Raw genomic sequence first — 27,934 nt, 5'->3', positions numbered from 1 at the left:
CTTCGAAACCTTGTTCATGTGAAACGTGCAACATGGAAAGAGTGACTAATGTAGCCTGGTAAACATAGTAAACATAAATGAAGAACCACCAGTGTGGTAGAGGCGGACATGTTGGAGCGGTCTTGTACAATAAAAACATGTAAATTACACAAAGTAATGATACATAATGCATAGTTTTAGTACATCAGACAGAGGAAAAACGTTCAGTCACATTTCATAAATGACATCGCGCTCCATCTCCAAGTTTCGGGGACCCAGACCCGCTTAATATCAGAATACAGGTCCTCAATTCAACACAATTGAAACTATATCAGTAGCCTGACTCACGGACAAAAACATAAATGCTTGAAGTGCAAGTTCAAACAAGTTCATATGCAGAACCCTGTTGGCTACTCTGTGGTCAACTCGACAATTAAAGTACGTGCACTATGTGTGGCAAAAAAGGGGGATAGTATGTTGACACACCTGATGTCGAGGGACTAGGCATAAGCCAACGAGTATATGACAGATAATCGGTTCACTAGCCCATTAGTACACCTGAAGCAAGAAATGCTAGACAGAAGACCACAGTCCACCGCTCGAGCGCAGTGTTGCAAGTAATGATCATGTCCATGCTCATGTCCTGTAGACACCTCAACGAGGTGTCATGATAACAAAGTGATCACATGATCAGACGTACTCAGTTGCAGTGTGACAGTGATAGGCCGATTGGAAAAGTGCAATCACATAAGTACTACTGTCCAAAACCATAGTCAGTTAGGCAAGTGCCGGAGAACCAACTACTAAATGACCACAACAGTGGAGGTGTTCCAGATGGTAAAATGCTAAGGCAGAGCCCTTGTTAAGCATGCTCCACAAAACCCACATACAGATCTGAATTTACCAGCTAAATGATAAGTGACGGTGTAATCATGGGGAAAAGGGTAGGAGGCCCATGCAGGTGAGTACCGGTGAGTGGGCCCCTTCCTTTCCTCCTGCAAAAGAAGCAAAAGAACAGAAAAATAGGTTAAAACATCAAACTCTAAGTCAGAAGACTCAAATCCAAAGTGAACATTTCACTATACAGCATGTTATCTGCTATTCTTTTGCATACGAAGATAGAAGAGAGACACAGTTGCACATGGGGAGCCACATATGTGGCACAGGAAATCACCAGCTACCAGCAAATACAGTGAATGGAGGCCGCATATGTACCAATACAGGTTACATATTGAAAGCATGTGAGAAGCATGTAAAACATGTGTAAACCACATGTAACAAACGGATGAGCAGATAAGCCACAACTAGCCGGGATGATATACAATTAAAGAGTATAAAAGACAAGACTATAACTGGGTTTGGAGCTATTTCTCCTTCAGATGTATTGCAAGCTCCTCGTCCTGGTTCAACCCCCCTGGACTCTTGGTTTGAAAGTCTATATTATATATAGACTCTCTCTGCCTAAGTGTGAGAATCCTGTTGCCACCCCTGGGATTTCTGTCAATTTGTTCAAGGATAAAGAAGCTCATGTCAGATGTATTAAAGAAATGTTTCTCATGAAAATGTCATGCAACAGGGTATTTGGGATCGTTGTTAGTGATGGCCCTGCTGTGCTCAGGGATGCGTTTCCTAGACATGAGTGTGGTACTGCCGATATACCAAAGATTACAAGGGCATTCTATGGTGTATATGACAAATGTAGAGCTGCACATGAGGAATTGAGATATGTCTTTGCTGACCCCATTGTAGTTAGCCTCTTTGCGAAACCTACTAGTCCTGCAAGCCTTGCAATGGCTATAGGGGAAGAACCTTCTGAGGCCATGTTTGTGTTTTTTAGGATAGATGGTGATGTCACTCTTCACTAGCATGTCCCTGACATTCCTGCCTCTTCTGTATGTTATACTGGGCCTATCTGGAATAGTTCCCCCAATGATGTTGTCAGATTTGAGGATGGCCCAGTTCTTGGATAAGATCTGCTAAATGTCCCCAGAATCGGAGCTGTAAGTCATAATCATCCTAGAGTTGTCATCCTCATTTGTCGTCAGCATGCTAGGTTCATCAGGGATGGTCTGGGCTCTGCCAACACCATCAGCTCTTTCTCTGGCTTTCTTGAGCACCCAGTTAGAGTAACCCCTTTCTTTGAAAGGATCAACAATAGTGATGCTTTCAAGCTGATAAGCTTCCTCAGTGTTACAGTTTCTTTTTGCCCTCAGTAGCTCTCCATATGGAATGCTCCATTTGAGAGCCTCAGGATGGCTGTTAAGGGCATGTGTAGAACACTGTTGCCTGCTGTGGGCTTTCTGAAAAGTGCTGTATGCACCCAGTTATGCTTGACAGTGAGGCTGACATCGAGATACTCTGCTTTGTTGTTACTGATCTTGCCACCCAATATGATTTTACAATCGTTGTCATTGAGTTTCCTAATGAACTCATGTGCCTCACGTTCAGGTCCTCTCCAAATGATGAACAAGTTGTCGATGTAGCGGAGCCACACCGACACATGTTCAAAATCACTTTGGAGATCTGGGTTGGAAAGTATATTCTCCTCCCAGCGCCCCATGAACAGGTTGGCAAAACTGGGAGAAAAGCATGATCTCATTGCCGTACCGGTCGTTTGTCTGAAGAAAGTGCCATTAAACATAAAGATGTTGTTCGTCAGACAGAATTCTGCCATGTCCAACAGCATCTGTCTATGTTTACGGACCCTCACCGGTCTGGTATTGAGGTAAGTCTCCATGCCTCAAGTCCCTGTCGATGGTCTATGAATGTGTAAAGGCTATGTACATCAAGAGTAATGAACAGATAGTCATCACCCCACTGTAGATCTTTTATTTTGTACAAAAAGTCCTTGGTGTCCCTAATAAAGCTGGGAAGTTTAGCGATATGGTCCCTGAGGAAATTGCGGGGGTTTGAGTTATAGTTAGCTCAGCTACCTATAACTTTTTTTCAAATTCGTTTTCCAAACTATAAGAACCATGTAACCTATGATTTTCTTACAGAATTATTAAGATTTATAAAATGTATTTACTATCTAAAATGGCTCTATAATGGGTATTTTAATAAGCTTACATTTTCTTCCATGGATTAATAAGCGCTGTTTTTTTTCTTTAAATTTTTTATATTCGCAATGATGTTGCGGTCCTCGTAGACACATTGTGAAAATGCAAAACAAAAGCAGACATTCACTGACCACCAAAATTATATGTACAAAAATCCATTCTAAGCATATTAAAGCCTTATAGCCTTCTGTACTGGGCTATACCTGCTATTAAAGGCCAGCTCCTGAGTTAATGGCCCGAGCCAAAGGCGTGGAACTTTAACAGGGCAGCGGGACTTGAATAACCAGTATAGCCCTGCAACAAAGGGCTATAAGGCTATTAGAACATTCTGCCTCTAGAGGGCAGAATGTTCTTACAAATAAAACAAAGGCTTCTCGAAGCTCGAGAGCTCCGAGAGGCGTTTGTTAAACATTGGAATGTTGCTCTTTGGGAAGCACTCCATTCTCTTCAATGGAGCACCCAACATTCCAATGTTCTAATACTATTTACATACTTCTTTCAAAACATGTTTAAACTCATTTTTTTCTACCAAGTTGCTTTAAAAACCATCTTTCAAACCAATTTTTCATTTTCGCGGTTCTTTAGGATGTCGCGATGAGATCATTAACCACCATGATCATGCCATTTCCATTAAGTGAAAACACATATATGCACACATATTACAGTATTTTACATTCTAGGGGTTTAATACTGTACACTTCAAACTCATGTTTTTCTAGTTAATTTTTAGAACAACCATCTCTGAAACCAATTTTCTGTTTTCGCAGTGACTCCGGAGACCGCGATGTTGTTGGTAATTGCGATACCCCTGGATACTTTGCGAAAGTATAAAAGAAAAGCAGCCATTCAATGACCACTAACACATCCAAAAATAATATGTAAAAAAATCCATTCTGAACATTGCATTATTGTCTGTTCTTGAGTGTATTCTGGACGTCGCGGTGACATCATTAACCACGACAAGCGTGCCTTTTCCATAAAGTCTAAAATACATATATGCACACACACCTAGGTTTTCTTATAGTATTTTCTAAACTCATGTTTTTCTAGAGCGTTTCTATAAAAAACATCAATAAAACCAATTTTATATTTTCGCAGTGACTCTGGTGATTGCGATGACATCAATTATCGTGATCTCCCCAGACACACAGACACATCATGAACACCAAAAACAAAAGCAGGAATTCAATAGCCACCACCACATGAAAAAATTATTATTACTATATAATTAATTCTAACCATCACAGTAGATAACGCACTATCTAAATAACTCTATAAAAACATTTATCAGAATCTCAATATCTCTATAACAATGCATATTATAGATTCACTGATATATTTTTATATATTTCCATCAATATTCTGGTGACGTTGATAGTCACAATGTCCCATGACGGTATGAGGGGCCGTGCTGGCGTAAATGGCATAACTTGTATCACTAAAACCCCCATTTCTCAATCATGGGGGTAAGAGTATCTCCACCATGACCCCTTATGTGGGATTTCACGTACATTTTCAGCACCGGGAAACGTTCCAGAAAGATAAAATGGCAGCCGCAACTTTCTGTTTAGGTTGTTTCTAGCCAATCAGAGCATTCCTGTAGGCGCGTGCATTCACGATTAATAGTGAAACACAAACTATCTGCAGCCAGGGATATCACTATAATTTAAACTTAAATTTCTCAACAACTACTGAACAGATTTACGCCAAATAAGTAAAAGGTACTTCCTTCAACTTATATCTACTCACAGTCAAATTTGGTGTAAGTCTGTTCAGCTGTTCGGGCTGTAGGTGTGGCTAAAGGTTCCTATGTGGTCTAGTACACCAGCAGCTCTATCACTTGAACAGGGTATTACTTCTACCAACACAGACAAGAATATTCTCAAACTCAAAGACATATTTTCAACTGATTTGCAGAAGAAAAGTGTTTGAAGATTTGCTGATCATGTTGAATTTCAAAAATTAAAAAATTTACAAGATGAATTATCCATCAAGTAGAAATTGTATTGAGAGTCTCGAGAATCATCATACCTGAGAACCTGAGACAACAAGTCATTGAACATGCCCATAAAGGACATTGTGGCATTGCAGCCACCAAAAGAGCTCTGGGGGATTGAGTGTGGTTTTCTCGCCTCGATGAATGAGTTGAGAAAGAATGGAAAGAGTGTCATCTGTGTAACTACGTATCTCCCAAAGTGACACCACACTCATTGGCTTTGTATTACCTTCCTGCACATGCTTTGGAGAGAGTGTCAGTTGATGACTTGGGACCCGTGAAGAATGGACATCATCTTATGGTAATCATAAATGGATCCTCCTGTTTTCCTTTAGGGAAAGACGTATCATTGACAACCCATGACAAAGTCATCCAGCACCTTGATAACATCTTTGTATTGTGGGGTATACCAGCAATTCTCAAAACAGACAATGGTCTGCAGTTTAACAGAAAGGAGTTCAAGGAATTTCTGAATCAACTCAACATAAAGCATCAAAAGATCACACCACTTTGGCCTCAGGCTAACGGTGTTATTGAATGATCTATGGACATCCTTACAAGAATAATTTAGCAAGCATCATTGGGGAAAATCGATCTGAAACAAGCCATGCGTCAAGCTCGTCACGCCTGTCAGACAGCTCCTCACTCCACCACCGGTGAGAGTCATGCCACCTTGCTATTTGGGAAAGCCATAGGAACCAGGCTACCACAGTGGACATCAGACTGATCAACAAGAACTGACAAGGTTCATGTCACAGACACTTCTCATAGTGCAAAATTAAAACATATGCTGATCGATGCCATCGCGCCCAGGAAAAAGTCTTCAATGAAAGGGACTGGGTACTGGTTAATCGAAAATGGAAGCAGAACATTACCACTCTGTTCCTTATTGACTAACTGAGAGTCGTAAAGACCAAAGAACACATGGTGTCTGCAAGTTGTTCCGGAAAGTCCATCACAAGGGACTCGTCATACTTTTCACATTAGACTTGTTTACTGTCTTCTCCTGAAAGATTGGGTGAGGCAATCCCATATGTCCAGATCAAACATCTGAGCCTATATCATCGGCGAATAGTCCATGTACCTCTCAACTACCTCATACTACCAGATCTGGCAGACCAGTGCGATCACCTTGACGACTCATTTAGGAAATATGATGTTGATTTTGTTTGTACTTTTTAATTTAAGAAAGGGGGAGATGTAGAGTCTTCATGTTATTAGCATTATGACCCTTATAGTTCTGAAAGGACTTCAAACAGGAATTACGTACACTGCTGGGAGTTGTTAAAGGGTGGTTATTAAATCATGATATAATGCAAACTGATAGGAAGTTTGTGATTATATGCTGAGAAATAAAGATGTCTGTTACAGAGCTCTGTATGTGGCGTGTTTCAGTTACATGCTCCCGGGCGGGGCTGGGTCGGACTATGTTGGAGGGAGGACCACCGGGGGGTCAGGGGGGCCACTCCGGGGCACCTTCCTACCGCAAAGTTATAGCCGAGCGCCGCTGAGAAGCCTCCTAGGAGAGGTCTTTCTCCTATGATCGTACTAGGCCCAGTAACACCACCACACAGGACTCCGTATCAGTTGCTTATCTAGGTACTTTATCAATAGTAGTATATTCAAAATATTTACAGGGGGATCGAGAGATCCAGAAAGAGTCTCAATGTCTTTGTAGGGACAGGATAGCGGGACAGTGTTAGTACCAGCCTGGTACGGGGAAACTCTGCGCCAGACCTTGAGGTAGGCCGAAGGCAGCTCCGGGGATCGGAGCGGCAGGTGCTGGTCTCAAAGCAGCTCGGACGTGGAGAGCCGCGACGGTATCTGCAGGGCTCGGTTGGTAGTTCCGCTTGGGTCGAGCCGCGACACAGTCAGCAGGGCTCCGGTGGTAGGTCCGCTTCGGTCGAGCCGCGACGAGGTCAGCTGGGCTCTGATGGTAAGTTCAACAAGGTCGGGCCGCGACAGCGTCAGCAGGGCCCCAAAGGTTCATGAAGGTCTTTAAGCACGGTGGAGCCGCAACGTAGTCAGCAGGGCTCAGAGCGTGGTTCCAGGATGAGTCTTTCTCCGTAGGGTCAGCCGCGATCCGATCAGCAGGGCTCTTGACTCCGGGATACAACTGCTGTCCTGTTGCAGGGTCACCCCAGATATAGGTCTGGAGCCCTTTGATGTCCGGACCCTTGCGCCCGGGGGGGGGGGCGGAGAGGCCGGGTCGGGAGTGGCCAGACGCTCAGCAGGAGAGGCGCCAGGCCCAGGAGAGCTGTGGGGCGATCGCATCTAGGTGTGGGAGGACGGTTGGGGGTCCCATCGATACTGCCCTCCGCCGGGAGTGGGGAAGTGTTCACGTGGTACCCCCTGGCCAGTTATTGGTGCCTCGATGTCGGGGCTTTGCTGGGGCCGAGGCCGGGTTGAGCGGGGTCACGTAGGCTGGTGCGCAGAGTCACGTACAATCCAAAATGGAGGAGCCCCGAGGTGCAGGGGACCTCGTGCGGCTTGGCGAGGGGGAACAGGACCACGCCACGAGGCCGGCTCCAACAAGCGTCCCCCCCAGCTGAAGGCAGGGAGAGTCACCCATCTCCTTGGGGGTTCTCCTCGCCGAGGCGGAAGAATCTGGATAGGCCGTCGGCATTGGCGTGGTCGTTGCCAGGCCGGTGCTCTACGGTGAAGTCCATCCCTTGCAGCGAGATGGACCATCGCAACAATTTGGGGTTCTCGCCCCGCATCTGCATTAGCCACCGCAGGGGCCGGTGGTCAGTCTGGACTCGGAAGTGGGTGCCGAAAAGGTAGGGCCGGAGCTTTTTGAGAGCCCATACCACGGCGAAGGCCTCCCGCTCGATGGTGCTCCACCTCTGTTCTCGGGGCAGCAGTCGGCGGCTGATGAAGGCCACAGGTCTGTCGAGGCCCTCGGTGTCCATCTGGGAGAGGACCGCCCCAACCCCGTACTCCGAGGCATCTGTCTGCACCACGAATTCCTTGCCGTAGTCAGGGGCCTGTAGTACAGGGGCAGCGCACACTGCCGCCTTGATGGTTTCAAATGCGGTCTGACAGCGGAGTGTCCAGTGCACAGTCTTGGGCTGCTTTTTGGAAGTGAGCTCCGTGAGGGGGCCCACAATACTGCCATAGTCCTTGATAAATCGCCGGTAGTAGCCTGTGAGGCCTAAGAAGGCCCGGACAGCTGTTTGGGTGGCGGGGGGCTCCCACACCTGGATGGCATCGACCTTCAACTGGAGGGGCGCCACCTGGCCACTCCCCACCTGATGGCCCAGACCGATCTGGCACTTGCTGGCCTTAATCGTGAGCCCGGCCCTTTGGAGAGCGGCCAGGACTTCTCTGAGGTGTCCTAGGTGCGCGGCCCAGTGGTTGCTGAAGACTGCAATGTCGTCTAAGTAGGTCGCGCTGAAGGCTTCTAGTCCGGCCAGGACCTTGTTCACCAGCCTCTGGAAGGTCGCTGGCGCGTTCTTCATACCGAAGGGCATCACCCGAAAGTGGTAGTGCCCATCGGGGGTGGAGAAGGCAGATCGTTCCTGGGCGCCGGGGGTGAGCCTGATCTGCCAGTACCCAACGGTGAGATCAAAAGTGCTTAGGTAGCGGGCGGCCCCTAAGCGGTCGATCAGCTCGTCTGCCCGTGGCAGGGGGTGGGCATCGGTCTTGGTGACTGCGTTTAGGCCCCTGTAGTCCACACAAAATCTGAGTTCCGGGGGGGTGCCGGGGGCGGCGGCCTTCGGCACCAAGACCACAGGGCTGGCCCACGGGCTGTCGGATGGCTCGATGACTCCGAGGGCGAGCATCTTGGAGACCTCCGTTTGTACGCAGGCTCGGACTCGGTCGGGCACTCTGTAGGCGCGGTGTCGCACAGGGGGGCTGTCCCCGGTATCCATGTCGTGGACGCACCAGGGGGTCACCCCGGGCGTGAGAGAGAAGAGGGCAGCGAAGGGTTGCAGCAGCTGCCGGCAGTCATGGCGCTGTTCTGGGGTCAGTGTGGTGGAGAGTTTGACGCCCTCCATGGAGCCGTCTTGGTCCGAGGACCCCAGGGGGTCGGGTAGGGGCTCGGAGTCGCTTTCGCCCCCATCGTCGGTAGCCAGCAGCAGGCTTAGTTCGGTTCGGGCAAAGTGGGGCTTGAGCCCGTTGGCGTGTAGGACCCGGAGGGGGTTCCTTGGGGACTCCATGTCGACCAAGTAGGTGACGGGACTCTTCTTCTCACCCACCTTGAAGGGCCCAGTCCATTTGTCCTGAAGGGCGCAGGGGTCCACGGGAGACATGACCCAGACCTGCTGGCCCGGCTCGAACTCGATGGTCGAGGCATTTTCGTCATACCAGCGTTTCATGTCTTCTTGGCTGGCTTCGAGGTTGGCTTCTGCCAGGGCCCGGAACTTCCGAGTCTGGTTCCGCAGGGTCAAGAGGTACCTGTAGACGTCGGGGGGGGGGCATCTTGGACGTTCGCCTCCCAGCCCTCTTTGACCAGGCTGAGGGGCCCTCGGACGGGGTGCCCATACAACAGTTCGAAGGGGCTGAAGCCCAGGGATTTCTGTGGAACCTCTCGATAGGCGAACAGGAGGTATGGCAGCAGGACGTCCCATCTCCTCCTCAGGGGCTCTTCCAGGCCCTTGATCATTCCTTTCAAGGTTCTGTTGAACCGCTCGACCAGTCCGATCCCCTGGGGGTGGTAAGGGGTGGTGAACTTGTAGGTGACCCCACATTGTTGCCAGAGGGATCTCATGTATTTCAAGATGAAGTTCGTACCCCTGTCGCTCACCACTTCTCGGGGGAACCCCACCCTGGAGAAGATGCCCATCAGGGCCCGGCTCACCACTGGAGCTGTCACAGTTCGGAGGGGGATGGCCTCTGGGTATCGGGTGGCGTGGTCGACCAGTACCAGGATGAAGCGGTGGCCCCGGGCGGTTCGGGGGTCGAGGGGCCCCACGATGTCGATCCCTACTCGTTCGAACGGGGTGTGGACGGCTGGAAATGGTTGGAGGGGGGCCTTGACTCGACCCCCAGTCTTCCCGCTGGCTTGGCAGGTCTGGCAGGACCGGCAGTGGTGGTACACGTCTCTCCGCATTCGGGGCCAATAAAAATGGGTCACCAAGCGGCTGTAGGTCTTGTCTCGCCCGAGGTGTCCGGCGAGGGGCACGACATGCGCCAGGTTCAGGAGGAACTCTCGGAATCGGAGGGGAACCACCAACACACGGCCGGCTCCTAGTTCGGCGACTTTCTGTTCGCTATATAACAAGTCATTGTCCCAATAGATCCAGTGGGTTCCCGTGGGGTCCCCCGTGGCCTGGGCGGCCGCTTGCTGTCGGTCCCCCTCGAGGGACGGGCAGGCCTTCTGTTCTTGTTGGAACTGTTCGCGGGTGGGGCCCCCGTCGTGGCGCCACTGGGCCAGCTCGGGGATCTCGCTGAGGGAGGCGGCCTCGTCGGGGGAAAGTTTGGATGGCCCGGCCTCATCGTCAGGCTCCTCCGTGCCGGAGGAGGGTGGCAGTTCTGGACCCGCAGGCTCGACGGGGGCCGCTGCAGCGGCTGGTTGGGCGGTCATGGACCGGGTGGTGGCGCAGGCCCACTCGGGCAGCCCTAGCATCCCCAGATGCTCTCGGCGTTCCACCTGGGCCCAGGGGGAGCTCTCCAGGTCGTTCCCCAGGAGGCAGTCCACTGGAGCGTCGTCGCGGACAGTTACTTTCAGGGTGCCTGACACTCCTCCCCACTCGAAGGGGATCCGGGCCATCCGGCACATGCTTTCGGTGTTGTCCGCGGTCCGGACAGGGCATAGGACATGCGGCAGGATCTGTTCGGGGGTCACCAGGTGGCAGCGGACAGCGGTCACACTGGCCCCAGTGTCACGGAGGGCTTCGGCCCGTTGCCCATTGATGGTAACCCACTGCTGGTACTTCTGGGTGTTGCTCGGGATGGGGTCTCGGGGCACCATTTCTCGGGTGCCCAGGCATACGAGGGACATGGCAGCCGGTTCCCACTCGGGGGACCCGACATCGCGATTTTCCTCCTCTTCTTCGCCTTCCCCCAGGGCTGCGGCGGCTATTTGTCGGGGAGGGGGCCCAGCGGTCCCGTTTCGTCGGTTCATGGGGCAGGCCGGGTCGCTCGCATAGTGGCCTGTCTGTTGGCAGCCGAAGCAGGTCACTGTTGGTCGGGGTCCAGGCCTGGCGATGGGGGTCCCCCTACGGCCCAGTGTCGGGGACGTGTGGTTGGCGGCTTGGCCTCGTGGCGGGCTTCGGGGCGGCCCGGCCGGGAATTCTCGACTGCGGTGGGACCATCCTCCTCCGCCCCGCTGGCGAGGAGGTCCCGTGGCACTCCGTTGGTAGTCCCCCACGGGGTTCCGGGGGACCCGGGTGTTGACCCATCGGTCGGCTTCGGCGGCGAGCTTCCGGGGCTCGGTCAGTTTGCTGTCAAGGAGGTGTTGCCTTAGTTCGACAAAGCAGTTGTTGGCGAGGTGCTCCCAGACAATGAGGTCGAACAGTTCGTTGTACGAGGTGACCTTGCTCCCTCTTATCCACCCTTCAAAGGCTCTGCTGAAGAAGTCCACGTATTCGACCCATGTGGTACCGGGGAGCTTCTTGCAGTCCCGGAAGCGCTGCCGGTACATCTCGGCTGATAGTCCGTAGCGGGTGAGTAGGGCCTCTTTCATGTGGTCGTACGAGGTCATCACCGCGTCGGGGAGTTGCAGCAGGGTATCCCGGCCCTCGCTGAGGAACCTCCCCCATAGGCCGGCACCCCAATCCTTCCGGGGTACCCGATGGGAGGTCATGGCTACCTCGTATGCTCGGAACCATTGCTGGATGTCGTCGTTTTTATAGTACTCCTTGACGACATCCTTGGGGATATGAACCTTTGGCTCGGTCAGTGGCAGAGGGTCCCGGGATCCGGGGGTGCTGGTCTCCCCCGTTTTGGATTTCAGTTCGAGTTCCTTGAGGCCCCTCTCGTGCTCGAGGTTTAGCCGTTTCTCTTCTAGTTCTCGATGTCGTTTCTTTTCCTCGATTTCCTCCTGCAGCCGTAGTTGCTCCAAGGCCAACTTTTTCTCCGCCAGCAGGAGTTCACCGTCCAGCCGGAGTCGTGCGAGTTCCAATTCGTGTGTCCGGACCCTATCCCGTTCTCGCATTTCTTCGTGGGATAGGCCAGCTTCGGGGATGCTTCGTCCCCCATCTGCCGGGGTCATGGTCGGCGGCAGGTTTTCGTCCCGGGCCGAGGTCCCTTCGTCTTGGGGTGGAGTGGCCTCGGATTCTGCCCAGGCTTTCAGGGCTTTCTGCATTTCTTCCTTGGTGCCCCATCCTGTGGTTGGGATCCCTTTGTCCTTGCAGAATTGTTTCAATTCTTTGTGGGTGTATTCTTCCAACCTTTCTTGCTGGAAGGTTGCGGCCACGGTTGTTTCTTGGCTGCTCATGGTTCTCTTTCTTTTTCCGTCTGGTTAGGCAGCGGGTGCGTTACTTGCCCGTACGATTGCGTCTGGCTCGGATCCCGTCGCTGGCCACCAAATGTTGGAGGGAGGACCACCGGGGGGTCAGGGGGGCCACTCTGGGGCACCTTCCTACCGCAAAGTTATAGCCGAGCGCCGCTGAGAAGCCTCCTAGGAGAGGTCTTTCTCCTATGATCGTACTAGGCCCAGTAACACCACCACACAGGACTCTGTATCAGTTGCTTATCTAGGTACTTTATCAATAGTAGTATATTCGAAATATTTACAGGGGGATCGAGAGATCCAGAAAGAGTCTCAATGTCTTTGTAGGGACAGGGTAGCGGGACAGTCTTAGTACCAGCCTGGTACGGGGAAACTCTGCGCCAGACCTTGAGGGAGGCCGAAGGCGGCTCCGGGGATCAGAGCGGCAGGTGCCGGTCTCAAAGCAGCTCGGACGTGGAGAGCCGCGACGGTGTCTGCAGGGCTCGGTTGGTAGTTCCGCTTGGGTCGAGCCGCGACACAGTCAGCAGGGCTCCGGTGGTAGGTCCACTTCAGTCAAGCCGCGACGAGGTCAGCTGGGCTCTGATGGTAAGTTCAACAAGGTCGGGCCGTGACAGCGTCAGCAGGGCCCCAAAGGTTCGTGAAGGTCTTTAAGCACGGTGGAGCCGCGACGTAGTCAGCAGGGCTCAGAGCGTGATTCCAGGATGAGTCTTTCTCCGTAGGGTCAACCGCGATCCGATCAGCAGGGCTCTTGACTCCGGGATACAACTGCTGTCCTGTTGCAGGGTCGCCCCAGATATAGGTCTGGAGCCCTTTGATGCCCGGACCCTTGCGCCCGGGGGGGGGGGCGAAGAGGCCGGGTCGGGAGCGGCCAGACGCTCAGCAGGAGAGGCGCCAGGCCCAGGAGAGCTGTGGGGCGATCGCATCTAGGTGTGGGAGGACGGTTGGGGGTCCCATCGATACTGCCCTCCGCCGGGAGTGGGGAAGTGTTCACGTGGTACCCCCTGGCCAGTTGTTGGTGCCTCGATGTCGGGGCTTTGCTGGGGCCGAGGCCGGGTTGAGCGGGGTCACGCAGGCTGGTGCGCAGAGTCACGTACAATCCAAAATGGAGGAGCCCTGAGGTGCAGGGGACCTCGTGCGGCTTGTCGAGGGGGAACAGGACCACGCCACGAGGCTGGCTCCAACAGACTAAATAAAAACTATCTCTTTACTTGGCAAGAACCTATATCATGGAAACCCAAAGCTACAAAAAAAGGTAATTGATGGACAAAAAAGGTGTTCGTGCAATGATTAATTCTTTGAACACCTATACTATGTACTTTTTCTTCTGAATTCAGTACCACTTATAAGGAAGCATATATCTCTTCAAACAATATTGGAATCGGACATCAGTTATTGTGAAGAAATGATCAGCTGTTAAAGGCCGGGCTTAGAAACTGAATAAATAGATTGCTATAATCATTATGGCTAGATCGGAGACAAGACTGTAACCTTGTTGGGGAAGGATTGGTATTCGAATGAACAACTGAGATCCTCATTTATCTAGCACAGGTTATGTCCTTGAAGTATTCTATTCCAGCACAATTTCCCACATTGGATGAGTGCTGTACAGTGCAGCACACATGCAATATGTGAACTGTTTAAAAAAACATACATATGTTGCTCTTTGTGCCTGGCTGAAAGAGGTGTTATAAAAGCCTGTCTGCCCATTTTAGCATAGAGGGCTTTACATCAAAAACACTGTAGTGAAGGTGTCCACATACATTGCTATGTTAGCATAAGCGCGTAAGCTTTTAGAAAGCCATCTTGCCACTTTTGCTACTTTTGCACACGACACTGCAGATACATGTTATTATTAGAGAAACTGCTTGCCTTTGCTTCACATGAGAACCGTCTGTTGTTCACCTCCCTAGACGTGCACTGCGACCTTGGTCTGAACATTGTGTGCAAAACACTTTGAGCAGCCAGACAATGTATGTTTTTGAATCCAGGTTGATCGGCCCACTCTCTAGCCATAATATGCACACAGCTGCAAATACCTGAATGTCGATAGTCTTGCTGGAGAAGAACATTTCCAGGCGCAGAGCAAAGCTGATCCTGTGATGTGATCCACCTAAAGCTGATCTTTAAGGAATGGGGTTCCCCAATCAAGCCTAAGAGACCTTCTGCTAGTCTAATAATATTAGTTTGCTAGCGAGAGGAAGGTGGCTGTATGCCACTGTCATTTATACTATGATTTCTCCTTTCATTTTCTATGGTATTGTAACAATGCTGATGGTTTTAATTATAATCATTTGTCTGCTTATGTTAGCCAAAGTACTGCATCTTAGGACACGTAGTTTATAAAATAAACCTTTTAAACTTCATCGTGTCTCTGATTCCTTTGTTGTGGATTGATATATGTATAATAGTGAAAAGGTATTTCCGATTCCCACCATTCCTGAGAATACTATTAGTCGCTTGTTCTGGTTGTCTATACATTGAGACCTCCGTGATGATACGGATAACGAATGGGACACTGATGCTGGTCTGATAGGGGTTCTGGGTGCTGAGGTGAGTTTTTGGTTACACCACAATTCACTGAGGTCCTGGTTTCCTGCGCATAGTTCTGTGCATAAGCAGAATCCCTGCAACATGGCGCACCTAACGTTAGGTCTTTTGAGTTGAAACGCCTTAGTAGCGCTTATATTATTCCACAACACCCTCACTCTTGTTTCCGGATAACGGGAGTGACGGATTTTCACCTACCTGTTAAGAACATAATAGGTTCATACAAGTTTGTAAATTAAAAAGGTGTTTTTATATTTGTGAACCGTGTGCTACATTGTTGTTCTTCTCTCTGTCCTTATGGCAATCGAAATTGCAGCGCATAGTCGTACGCCTCTGCGCCATCATTTGATGCAGTATGGGGTACCGGACGATGGGATGGCCATTATTTTTGTGGTGAGTGCTGATGGCTCTCACCCTTATGAGTTGTTTTACTCTTGGGTGACGCTCCCGGCGGTAAATGCGGATGTTAAAACGTTTCACTCGTATACTCGCGCACGGGTCCCAGCCAATTATACGCCTTATCGGACACTAGAGATTCCACTTTCTGCCTGGCAGCATAGCATTTGGTTTAATGGCGCCTTTCCCCATGCGGTTGCACCGGCTAGACTCGGCCCTTTGTCGATTCCAGGTGCCACGTGGCCGGTTCTGGCCGGCTTTACGCCTCACCCCCACCATTTGACGATCGCGGTGGATGAATTGCGTACACTCCATACAGCCCTTCTTACAATATACAGGGCTTTAGAGCAATACGTTTTGCACAACGTGCAGGTAGGGGTGACTGCTGTTGCGGGGCTACCAGCTGGTCATCCTGCGGTTGTTATCAGCCCAGTCATAGTTAATTCGGTGATGGGCAAGCGCCCCCAGAATAAGGACGCGTCGATGAACGCGATAAGCCGAAAGAGTTGCCTAAGATTATTGCGGAAGCATATCGAACAATTGGCCGCAGTAGTTTAGGGGTTAAACCAACTATTGTCATTCCTGACCTGATACAACAAACTAAGGTGAGCTTGTCTGTTAAAGACGATCGTCCTAATTTTCCAAAGCAGAATTGGAGACAAAAGAAACAGGGAAAGCAGCAACAGAAGCAGCGGTCTCGTCCTGCATCTCCCACTCAGCCACCCAGTGAGCACACATACGATTTGCGTGATCGCACTAGTATTAAGTCACCTGATAGTTTTCAGGTTACTGAACGTTCTCCTCGTTCTTCAGAGGATACATTGGCCACACAGTCCGGTGGAGGAGAACGTGGCAGGGGTCGGGGTGCCCAGCAAGGTCGTGAGCCACCCCGCCAGGCTAAAGGTAGAGGCAAACAAGACGAGTTTGCACGTCAATGTCCCCCATTTCAAAAGAAGAAGGTTGCTGCATTAACAGCGAGGTATGCCACAGATAGTACGGACGCAACTTCTGAACCTGACATGGACGATAATGCTGCTCGACAGCGCGGCGGAGGTTACAGTAGTGTGGCAAGCACTACGTCCATATATAGCTGCGACAGCAACTGACACGTTCATTACTGTAGAGACTGCGGATACTAGAGTGGCTCCCCCTGATAGACTATATGACATAGTCCTCTTAATAGAAGTTAACATACAACGCACAATTCAAGGGATTTTTTGGGATAATCTGACCTCTTCCTATGACATTCTCTTGGCGGAGGCGGACTGGCCCCCGACTTTTATTTTAGATGCTCCTAGAGGGGAGGAGGTTATCCTCCCGTCCTTTGTGCATACTGTGCCAAGGGAGCATGCTGAAAGGTTTGCCGCAGAGTGGGCTCAGGTGCTTGCACCGGCTTTGTATCGTACTCAGGTAGGCTGGGATAAATTGTCCCCCAGCCATGAGATTCCCTTACGGTCTATGCCCCAGCCGCAAGCCCAATATCCCATGTGCCGCGAAGCGAGATCTCACGTTGCGGAAATCCTTGATCAATTGGAATATCAGGGTGTTATTGAAACATGTGTGTCACCAATGAGTAATCCTTTGTTCACTGTGACGAAGCCTGAAGGGTCGTACCGCATTACAGGCTGATCTTTTAGCTTCAAAGTACTTACTGACGCGTGATAACCACACAAACCTTGTAATAAGAATTGTTCCAGGAGCAGTGGGTTTCACATACTTAACGTTCAATGAGGGCGATACAGTCCCCATTGCATACAAATCACACCTGTACACTTCGGCTGAACTGCGTTTTTCCTCCGTCGAGAAAGTTTTGACGGCGGTGCAGATGGCGATTCTGAAAGAACGAGCGCTATCACAAGGTAAACACATTTTGGTAGTGACACCATATCCTGCCCTGGAGGCAGTGACGAAAGCAAGTGTACCTAATTCTAAAGCTTTGCATCCACATTGGATACAATAGGCCACTTCCTTGACATCGCCAGTTGTCACTTATTTCATTGATGCCTCATTACAGACTCAGGAGTATTTGCAGTATGAGTTTGTTCATCCTGCTCCTCTGTCTTTGCGCCTGCTCGAAGATTACCATTGTGTCATTTATACCGACGGTTCGGCGCAACCGGCGACTGGATCGAAGCATGCCTATTCAGCGGCCTGCGAATTGTGGCAGGTACTTTCGTAAATGGTGAATTCCTATCTGATGTCGTGCATACGCAGACGTTGGGCGACTGTACCGCACAGTTAGCAGAGCTATGTGCTCTGGTGCTTGCACTGGAGTTTGCTGATCCTCGAGTCACTACTCTTATAGTAAGTGACACATTTTACTGTGTTCAGTCATTTAACGACAATCTTTTCTTTTGGTCTCAGAATGTATATCGTGATTCCAAAGGTAGCACAATTAAGCATAAATTCTTTGGGTTCGAGTCGCAGAACTTAAAGAACATCTGCCTCTCGTGAATGTAATTCACACTCTGGTGTCCACGCTGTCGGAAACAGCTTAGCTGACGAAGCAGCGATAACAGCAGTAGCAACATATTTAGTGGCAGCAGTTACAAGATCCAAAAGTAAGATCGATGATGACATCTTGGCAGCTATTGCTGCTACAGAGAAGGGAGGTAATTACCCAAGAGGGTTCCCTTCTCGTTACCATTATCACTTAAGTCCTGATAAAGTCCCATTAGTGGGAATTAACGACGTTGGTGACAGATTGATTCCCAACGCGGACTGCAGACCATCTCTGATATCAGCGGCTCACGAGGGCATGGCGTCCGCCCATGCCGGCGTTGCAGCAACTGTTTCTCTGTTACAACAACGTTACTGGTGGCGCGGGTTATATAAACAAGCTCACACTTATGTTCTTGATTGTGACATTCGCCAGGAGATTAAACCTTCAACTGCTGCACGTCCACCACAAACTCAGTTGAACATATCCAATAAACCACTTGGGTGTGTTTATTTGGATCACTGCGGTCCTTTCTCCTCTGATACTGCGTACAAGTATATCTTGGTTGCAGTGGATTCGTGCACACGTTTTCTGTGGGTATGGCCACAAAGGAGTGCTGATGCCCGTACTGTCATCAGGGATTTGCGTGTCTTTGTGGAAAGTTTTGCATGTGGTACCTTTCATTCAGGAGTCTGAACTCGTTTGCCAAGTCAACCATCCTTCAGATTCGAACTTAGAAATATTGAAGGATGAATTAGTAACGTAAGACTGCAATGCTGCAAGGGACAGATCTAAATGATTATCCCAATTTGGGTAAGCACCGAGATCCGGAATAGACGGGGAATTCAGTTTTTTAGAAGTAGCCAATCTAAAGCAGGAGGTCTGTTTTGTTTAACTACATCCCCCATAGAAACACGAAATACATTTGGTACATTGATAACCTCAGTCGGACCATGAATTTGAAATTTAACAGCATCCCACGCAATCCCATCTAACACAGGCCAGGCAGTAAAATTCACAAATGTCTGGTCCCTTTTCATGATGTGTGATGAGGAATGAGGGGCCAAAGTTCCATCAATTAGTCTAATTGTAGATCTTTCTTTTAGGTAGTGTCCGTTCACTAGACGAAAAAATACCACCACAAATCCGATGGAAATCAATAAAAAAACACATATGAGCATCAGCCAAATGTAAGTCCAGGGAGGAATCAAAAAATGTTTCTTAAACCAAACAGCAAAAATAGAAACTTTTGATAGGGTCCTAAAAGTTATAGAGTTAGTGTCAAAGGAGTAACGTGACTGCGTAACTGCGGTAGATTGTAAAACAGATAATGTTACATCTGCAGGATAAGCATACTCAGTATCTTCAGGTTGACCACCAGCCAGTGGTAGCAATAAAGGAGTAGTAACTGTATGCATCTCGATGGCAACATCAGGCATGGTGTTAGGAGCTGGAGCCAACACAGAATTTGTCAGCATCGCAGGGCAAGAAACCGCTGCAGTCATACTAAGAAGAATCGGCCACTCACTGTAGTTTGACATTGTCAATGGAGATGTACCTGATATCCTTGCGACCAGGAAGTGGAGGTAAAATTACTGTTCTTGTACCCTTCACTCTGAGCACTGGAACCGGGGCTCGATAAGAGGGGCCGAACTCCTTCTTGTTCTCCACCTACTCACGGACCAGGTCAAGTTATTTAGGAGAACACGCCAGTTGTCCTCTGAACGTGCTAGAGGCTCCAGTAGTCGAAGAACATGTATGTTCATTTACCTTGCTGAACTGGATGGCGGAATTTTTTGCATCTCGTTCCAGTGACTTCCTTTTGGAAGCTGTTGCTACGTACTGTGCTTACACGTTTATGGATTAACTTGATTATCGTCCAGCTTCTCTAGCCCAGACCGATCATTTTTTTTCCCGTTCATTTTGTTTTTTTATGGTTTTTTCCAACTTTCACTGCTCCGTTTGGATAGACAATACATGCACTTGGTTCTGCTCAGTTGATCTTGAACTCTGCGTTCCTTATTGTATCCCTAGTTGCTCGTAGTCCGATCAAGGGTGGGTGTAGTGAAGGTGTCCGCATACATTGCTATGTTAGCATAAGCGCGTTAGCTTTTAGAAAGCCATCTTGCCACTTTTGCTACTTTTGCACGCGACACTGCAGATACATGTTATTGCCTTTGCTTCACATGAGAACCGTCTGTTGTTCACCTCCCTAGATGTGCACTGCGACCTTGGTCTGAACATTGTGTGCAAAACACTTTGAGCAGCCAGACAATGTATGTTTTTGAATCCAGGTTGATCGGCCCACTCTCTAGCCATAATATGCACACAGCTGCAAATACCTGAATGTCGAGAGCCTTTAATATTACAGTTTGCATGTGTTTGACACACTTGCTGGAGAAGAACATTTCCAGGCGCAGAGCAAAGCTGATCCTGTGATGTGATCCACCTAAAGATGATCTTTAAGGTATGGGGTTCCCCAATCAAGCCTAAGAGACCTTCTGCTAGTCTAATAATATTAGTTTGCTAGCGAAAGGAAGGTGGCTGTATGCCACTGTCATTTATACTATGATTTCTCCTTTCATTTTCTATGGTATTGTAACAATGCTGATGGTTTTAATTATAATCATTTGTCTGCTTATGTTAGCCAAAGTACTGCATCTTAGGACACGTAGTTTACAAAATAAACCTTTTAAACTTCACCGTGTCTCTGATTCCTTTGTTGTGGATTGATATATGTATAATAGCGAAAAGGTATTTCCGATTCCCACCATTCCTGAGAATACTATTAGTCGCTTGTTCTGGGTTGTCTATACATTGGGACCTCCGTGATGATACGGATAACGAATGGGACACTGATGCTGGTCGGATAGGGGTTCTGGGTGCTGAGGTGAGTTTTTGGTACACCACAATTCACTGAGGTCCTGGTTTCCTGCGCATAGTTCTGTGCATAAGCAGAATCCCTGCAACAACACATGGGTGCTTGGGCTGGACTGCCTAAGTCACTAACAGGGCCGGACTGGCCGTAGCGGACACCCGGTGCGCCGCATGGGTGGGGGCCAGTTTTGGGCCCCTGGGGGCCGTTTTTGATACTGCAAAATCGGCCCTGTAACAAAATTGGCCGAAAATCACCCCCCCCCCTGTGGGAGGGAGGGGGACGGCCGAGCACTTTGCCAGGGCCGGTTTTGGCTCCCAGTACGGCCCTGGTCACTAACACTAATATAACGGCTCACTGACAAAAAGTGGTGCAAAGCAGAACAAAGCATTATTGGCACTAACAAAGTCAAATTTGTAACGTAAAAACATTTGAACTGTAAAGTCTCAAAGCCTTTCAACAGTTTGAAACATTTTGGGGGATATTTACAAGAAAATGCTGGACTGCAGTGTTACGCTAAATTTGGCAACGCTGCGCTCTGACATTTTCAAAATGCACAGATACACCGTATTTACAAAAATACGGCATACCCCTGCATTTCCCCTACTGCAGGTGCTAAAAGATGCCATGTTGCAATAGTGCCTGTGCTGCAGGGGCAATTGCTTATGTGCAAGATGGAGCAACTTCCTGCACATAAACAGTCAATAATGGTGATTTGTTCTTTCTATGTGTGCTGCAGAACACAGAACACATAAAAAGAGCAAAAAGTGTGGAGAAATTAATAATTTCTCCTTGTCTCAGCTATTACCTGGCCTTAGTTTTTGGCGCTTCCCCTGCCTTGTAAATCTGGAGCAGCGTCAACAAGCAATGGGTGTTGCTGTGAAACGCCCAGTGCAACACCCATTACCCACCCCATTGAAAAGCAGACTATGGCGGAAGGGGGATATTACCAAGGTGATGTTAAGCTTTAGTGATACCTTGTAAATATGGGGAGTGGCACAACGCCACCGGAGCATCAGAAACATCGACGAGCCAGTGGCGTTAGGGGCTTGTATATATCCCCCTTAATGTCACTTTGTGTGACTTTGCAGCAGCAAATGTTTCATAAATGTGCCCCAGTGTTCTAATGATCATATCAATGGCATCCAGAACCATAGATAGAATTTCAGTTAACTAAAATTAAACCAAGTTAAAATATCGGTAATAAATTATGTCATGCTCAATTATCTTGAACAAAAGTATTGCAGAACACAAAAGACTACATACCTCGGGTTGTATATTAAAAAAGGACACTGATCTATGATGATGTATATTAATAATATGAAACATATTATCGTTTTTTAATTGATATTAATATTTTGCTGATTGGTGAATTGATATCCTCTTCAAATTATGTGAAATAGTGCTTTTTGCATGCACAGAGTGAGGAAGCAGGTGGAGAAGACAGCATTGATATGTGATTTCATGGTGAGCTTGTTGTCAATGATGATTCCGAGGTTTATGACGTTCTCAGAGCGAGTGGGTGAGGGTCCTAGGTCTGATGGCCACCAGGAGTCGTTCTATGTGTTGCTGCCATTGCCAAAGATCAGTACTTCTGCTGTGTTTGTGTTCAACTGCAAAGAGTTGTTCTTCATCCCGTCTGCAATGTTTGTCATTTATCTGTGGAAGTTGATTCTGGTGGCTGTAGGGTCTTCAGTGAGTGAGAGGATGAGTTGGGTGTCGTCTGCGTAGGATGTTGAGACCATGGGATCTGACGATGTTGGCCAGCGGGGTCTTATATGCATTGAAGAGCATGGGGCTGAGGGATGAGGCCTAGGGGATACCATAGGTGATCTTCTTGGGTTCAGAGTAGGCTTGGGCTAAATTTCCGTTCCGCTCGCGGAAATTGCGATAATTTGACATTTTCGCGTTCCGCGGAGAGTGCGAAAATGTCAAAATTTCCGCATTCCGCAGCTTAGCGATAATTTGTTTCTTGCTCGCGCTGTAAAATAATATATTCTTGCGCGCGCGCGCGATCGCCTTACCTGAATCCCCACGTTCGCCGACAAGTTTTCCCGATCCGGTCGCGTTCTCCACGAGATGTTGGATTGTTGTTAGCCATTTGCGCTGTCTTGCGACAGTTCGCACCCGCAGTAGTGTCATTGGTCGCACGATCACGTCTTTCTTCTCGCGATCATGCACCACGAGAAGAGTGAAAACAAGATGGCCGCGCCCGCGAGCAAACGCATGGGTAAGTTGGCGAGCCGCAACCACGCAGAAAATACCGCGAACGGGCGGGAAAAAAACGTCCGCATCTTCGCGATATTTCCGCGTGTTTGCGGAGATTTTTAACATTTTCGCGATAATTTGCGAAAGTCACTTTCGCAAATTCCGCCCACCCCTAGTTCAGAGTTGAAAGGTGGGAGAAGGATCCTCTGGGTTATTCCCTTGAGGAAGGAGGGGATCTCTTTGAGCGTTTTCCCTTGGATGCTAAACCATCATACTTTTAGCTGGCCCTAAACCTGAAGTAGCAGAGTTCGTATTTTAATCTTTATTCTAGTTTCCTCATGAAACCAGTGGCATAGCAAAACTTGAGGGGGCCCCCTGCAAAGTACAGGAAGGGCCCAACAACGCCTGGGCTGCGTGGGGCCTATGTTAATGCCACTGCATTACATTTCTACATATCATAATTGAAATACTCTCCATCCTTCCTTCTGGGCTATAAGGCTATACAGGGATGCCTTACTAATATTTAAAAGGAAGGTTTTTAATTTGTTAAAAGTGTTATTTTGACGGGATGGTGTGCAGATTTAAGCGAAGCCCGGGCAGACCAGGCGTAGTGCATCTACGCAGAGTTCGGCGGAGTTGGAAAAAAATCTCATTGGAACTCTGCTTCGCTCCGTCCCCCCTCCCAAAGAAATTATAATGTAAGAAAAAGGCATTTACCTGCCTTGGCTTCCTCCTCCTCGCCATGATACATCTTGGGCGCAAGACGTACAATGTAGGGGTTATCAAAGAAGAAGGACCGCGAGGACGAGGAAGGAGAGTGGCCATGGCAAGGAGGAGGCAGCCACGGCAGGTAAGTGCCTTTTTTCCTACATTATAATTACTTTGGGGGGGTGGAGGGGCCGGCTAACTCCGCTCCGCCAAGGAGTCAGAGTTTTACCTAAACTCTGTGTTCGTAACGGAACACAGAGTATGCAAACTCTGTAAAGTCCGCTCATGGAACGTAGTTACCCACCCCGGGTTAGTTTAAGCTGCAGCAGTCAGTCTACACTGGTAGAACTGAAGACAGGTTTTCCTGTGTAGAGCTCGTGGATGGCCCAATAAGCTTTGCAGTCCATAGGTGATATTTACCTTTCCTTGTCATGGGGGTAGTTTTCACACCATACGCTATGGCCTTATAGGAGAGTTAAACATGCTAATCAAGAATTAGCCAATTTCTACATGTTTTAGGGGTCAGAAAACATACACAGTGCCCCACTGTACAGAGTCTAAAAAACTGCAATAAAATTCAGCAAAATATGGGTGTTGCTGAGCTAAAAGGAATATTTTCTCACTATCTCTCTATAATACCCTGAAGTACCATGTTTCTCTCTGTTCTGAATTGCAATGAATTTTGCCTATTTTGTTAATGAGAACTCTTGTCTTATTCAGCCTATTAACCCACCAATATATGTACTATAAGATGCAAAGTATCTCTAGCCACCCACCCTGGCCATTTTAACACGTTATCTTTAATTTATTAAATGTGCTTACTGTCGGAATCCTGAATAAATCTTGTGCAAGCGCTGCTCTGACGGTGATCTGTTTTACTAGGGTATGGGAGAGAAGCCCCACCCACTTCCCCACCCATATTTTTATTGACTTGTGTCTTTCGTATACTCTTTTCAAATTCCTAAATATGTTTTTAGTCTCTCCTTAGTACGGTTGTTTCTACATTTGTAACTTCCCATGGCTACTGGCCATTTTACCTGTTTGATGCACTGTACGTGTACTATGTTCTTTATTTAGTTTCTCCTACATTAGGCATGACCACGTGCTTTGCTTACATTCAGCTAGTCCCGCTTTCACTTTCGAAGCAACTGGGACAATGGCGGCCGTTTGTTTGCAATGCCATAGATCTCAAATTTAAATTCGAGACCTATAGCCTTGCAAATATGTGTTTGCCTGCACTCAGCATTTTTTTATAAAGCCCCCAAGCGCTTTCACTTTAACAGCTATTACTTTTAAATATACTCTGTCCCCCCTCTCCCCTGCTGCATGGACGCCCTGCGAACCCGGCGCTGTGCTAATTAAAAAAATCTGCAGACGCCATTGTTCCCCCTCCCTCTCCCATTCTGGTTTCAGCCTAACACCCGCCTTCGCCACTCTCAATCTCGCAGTCGCAGCCTGGCCATGGACTAGGATGAAGGATCAGGGAACCTCCCGGAGGCTGGGAGACCAGGCTCAGCTGCTACACAGAGGGTTGATTCATGCCAATCCCACACAAGGAGATCTCAGCACTGTCTGCAGCACAATGATGCAAGGTATAGAATCCCTTAGACTATCAAAATACCCATAACTTTCAGGCTTCACTTTGAAAACCCTGCCATGGGCAGGGACACCACACCTAACCATGCATGCGAATTATTACTGTGTGCAAAACATTAACTTCTTTTATGTGTGACAACCCTAGCAGAAAACACTGCAAATTTGTTACAATAAAACATGATTTTAATGTGTTTATGCTTCTAGTTAGCATTATTTATTGCTGTTTTTCAGCATTAGAAGTTACAGGAATTACTTTTGTTTCAGAAAGGGCAAGAGTTTTCAGAATATATTGCATATAATTTAGACTGATGCATCACACCTTTAAAGAAAATCATGGTGTGTGTGCTAGGGCGGAAGGCTGTGCTCTCATTAGTTAGCAGTTGTTCTCTTCAGTTTTTGGGTTGCTGAGTCACCCAGCGTCTGCAGGGCTCTCTGTTTCAAGCCTTGTTTTTTTTTTTTTGTAACACACTATTATCTAAAGGTCCATCTTGTTTCTCAAACTGAGCCAAAACAACACCTCCCCGAATGCATAGGTTTGGTTGTCAAATGAAATTTCAGGACTGAAGACATGAGCCCGCGGAAATAGAGGGGATGCAATTTAATCAGATTAAATAACCAATTAGGTTGTTGAGGGATAAAATAGTTTGTATATAGCTTTTAAAATAGTTAAACAATCCAAGAAGGAGTTAGAGTTGTAATAGCATTATTGGTCCTACTTAGGGACTGGTATATTGTTAAAGTCGTTGTTAGAAATGGGATCTCTGGTTGGCTAAGGCTTGCGCCAAAGCCAGGCAGAGACCACAACTCTAGTCAGGGCAAGGGAGGTACACGCCTAAGATAACCCCTGCTCACCCTCTTGGTAGCTTGGCACGAGCAGTCAGGCTTATCCCATGGGCAATGTGTAAAGCATTTGCGCAACACACACAGCAACAACATACTAGGCACACCACAAAAGGAACTTCACACAAGGTTATATCAAAAATAGCCTTTGTATTATCATAAAACACATTAGAATAGTAATCACACAATATACACTGTGCAAACTGGCACTGGGCAATATTTACAGGGGATTATATACACATGACAGGGCCACGCGGGCCACTGTCAGAATCATCACTTAGTAAAGATAATAAATGTAGACATATTATAAACGTAGAACACAACCAGTAATTACTGGCAGACACTGTACTCAGCATCATCCTGTAACACAAATCATATTATGCACAGTATCACATTAGGCGAGAAATATATTCTGCGCCAACCTCATAAGCCTAAACATATTAGACCATAACCTCCTAAGCATAACTCACATTAGGAAATACTCTTACTAACATAAACCGCAGTAGGGAATAAATCATACCTAAACCACAGTAGAGAATAACTCAAACATAACACAGTATGTAAAACCTCATAATCATAAAAAACACATTTAGAGGCATAAATCAGGGTGCATAAATCATCGTATATAAATTACATTTCCTAGCACTACATAAATCACATTATGGCATGGCGCCCTATTAACCTAACAGTCCCCCCGGCCAACTGGCCATTTCAAAGGGGCTCAGATGCCCTATGTCCAAAAGTCGGGGCGCGCTGCCAATGCAGCAGAAGTCAAGGGTGCGCACTTTGCGCAGGCCTAAACGTAGCAGCTGGCAGTAAGTGCTGCGCAGCTGTGAATGTATGGGGCAAAGGTGTGCATCTTACTCCTAACTCACAACATGCCCCTGAAGCACTGTGGCCTAAATGATGCAGCTGCCCGCTACTTGCTGGGCAGCTGTGAATATTAAAATGAGGCCTGGACGCTCCTGGTGCCCTTTGAACAATTTACCAACTGTTGCAGCTGCCCTCTGTCTGGTGGGGCAGCTGTGAGAAAATAGCCAACACGGAAAAGCACGGGCACCACTGGCCCTCGGGACTCCCTATGGGGCCCTTAAAATGAATAGCCTATCAATGGAGCGCACTGGCGCTTTAAATCAACATATGCCCATGATGGAGCCACACGGGGCTCTAAAACAATCATGCACCAACAAAAAGAACTTGCCCCCATTGTTGGAGTACCCCCTATCAGGTGGGGGGCGCTCAGGAAATAGGGATCCAGCGCTGTGCCTCACAAGGCACCACGATGTGCGCAGGGAGCTCCCCCTCCACGGGGACTCCTGACTTCAGCAAAGGCTGCCTCCCACTTGTCCCTACTCACCGGGTCTTGGTGGGCCCTCCTCCTGACAAGCTCTGCTGCTCTCAGCGGGGCTCTGCTAGGTCCTGGGACTCCAGCAGGCTCCTCGGGTCCTCCACTCACGAGAGCCCCGCCTCGAATCCGGCCAGCACTTCGCTCTTCACCCGGGCCCCCTCTTGGGACCCGGGACTCCTCTTTGGTGCTCCGGGAGGCGGGGTGGGCTCCAGTTCTCCCTCCCTCTGCACACCGGGGCTCCCATTGGCTCACGGGAGCCCTGCACCGACACGTGCACAACTTCTGGTCCTGCCGCCGGCCCCGCCCAGAGGCAGGCAAACTTTGCCTGGCTTCTGGGTCGGCAGCCATTAGTCACTCGGGCCGTGGCGGTGAAACACGGGGTGGGCTCCCGCTTTTTAAAATAAAGGTATAAGCGGGGTCGGCACCCGCAAATGCTCACAAAGAATGCGGGGTGGGCACCCGCCCTTTAAATAAAGAATTAAGCGGGGTGGACACCTGCAACGCTCCCAAAGAATGCTGGGTGGGCACCTGCAATTTCCAGCA

This window comes from Triturus cristatus, chromosome 3_2 (genome assembly GCF_964204655.1).
Source record: "Triturus cristatus chromosome 3_2, aTriCri1.1, whole genome shotgun sequence".
Classification (NCBI taxonomy): domain Eukaryota; kingdom Metazoa; phylum Chordata; class Amphibia; order Caudata; family Salamandridae; genus Triturus; species Triturus cristatus.
Note: the sequence above shows the minus strand (reverse complement) of the source record.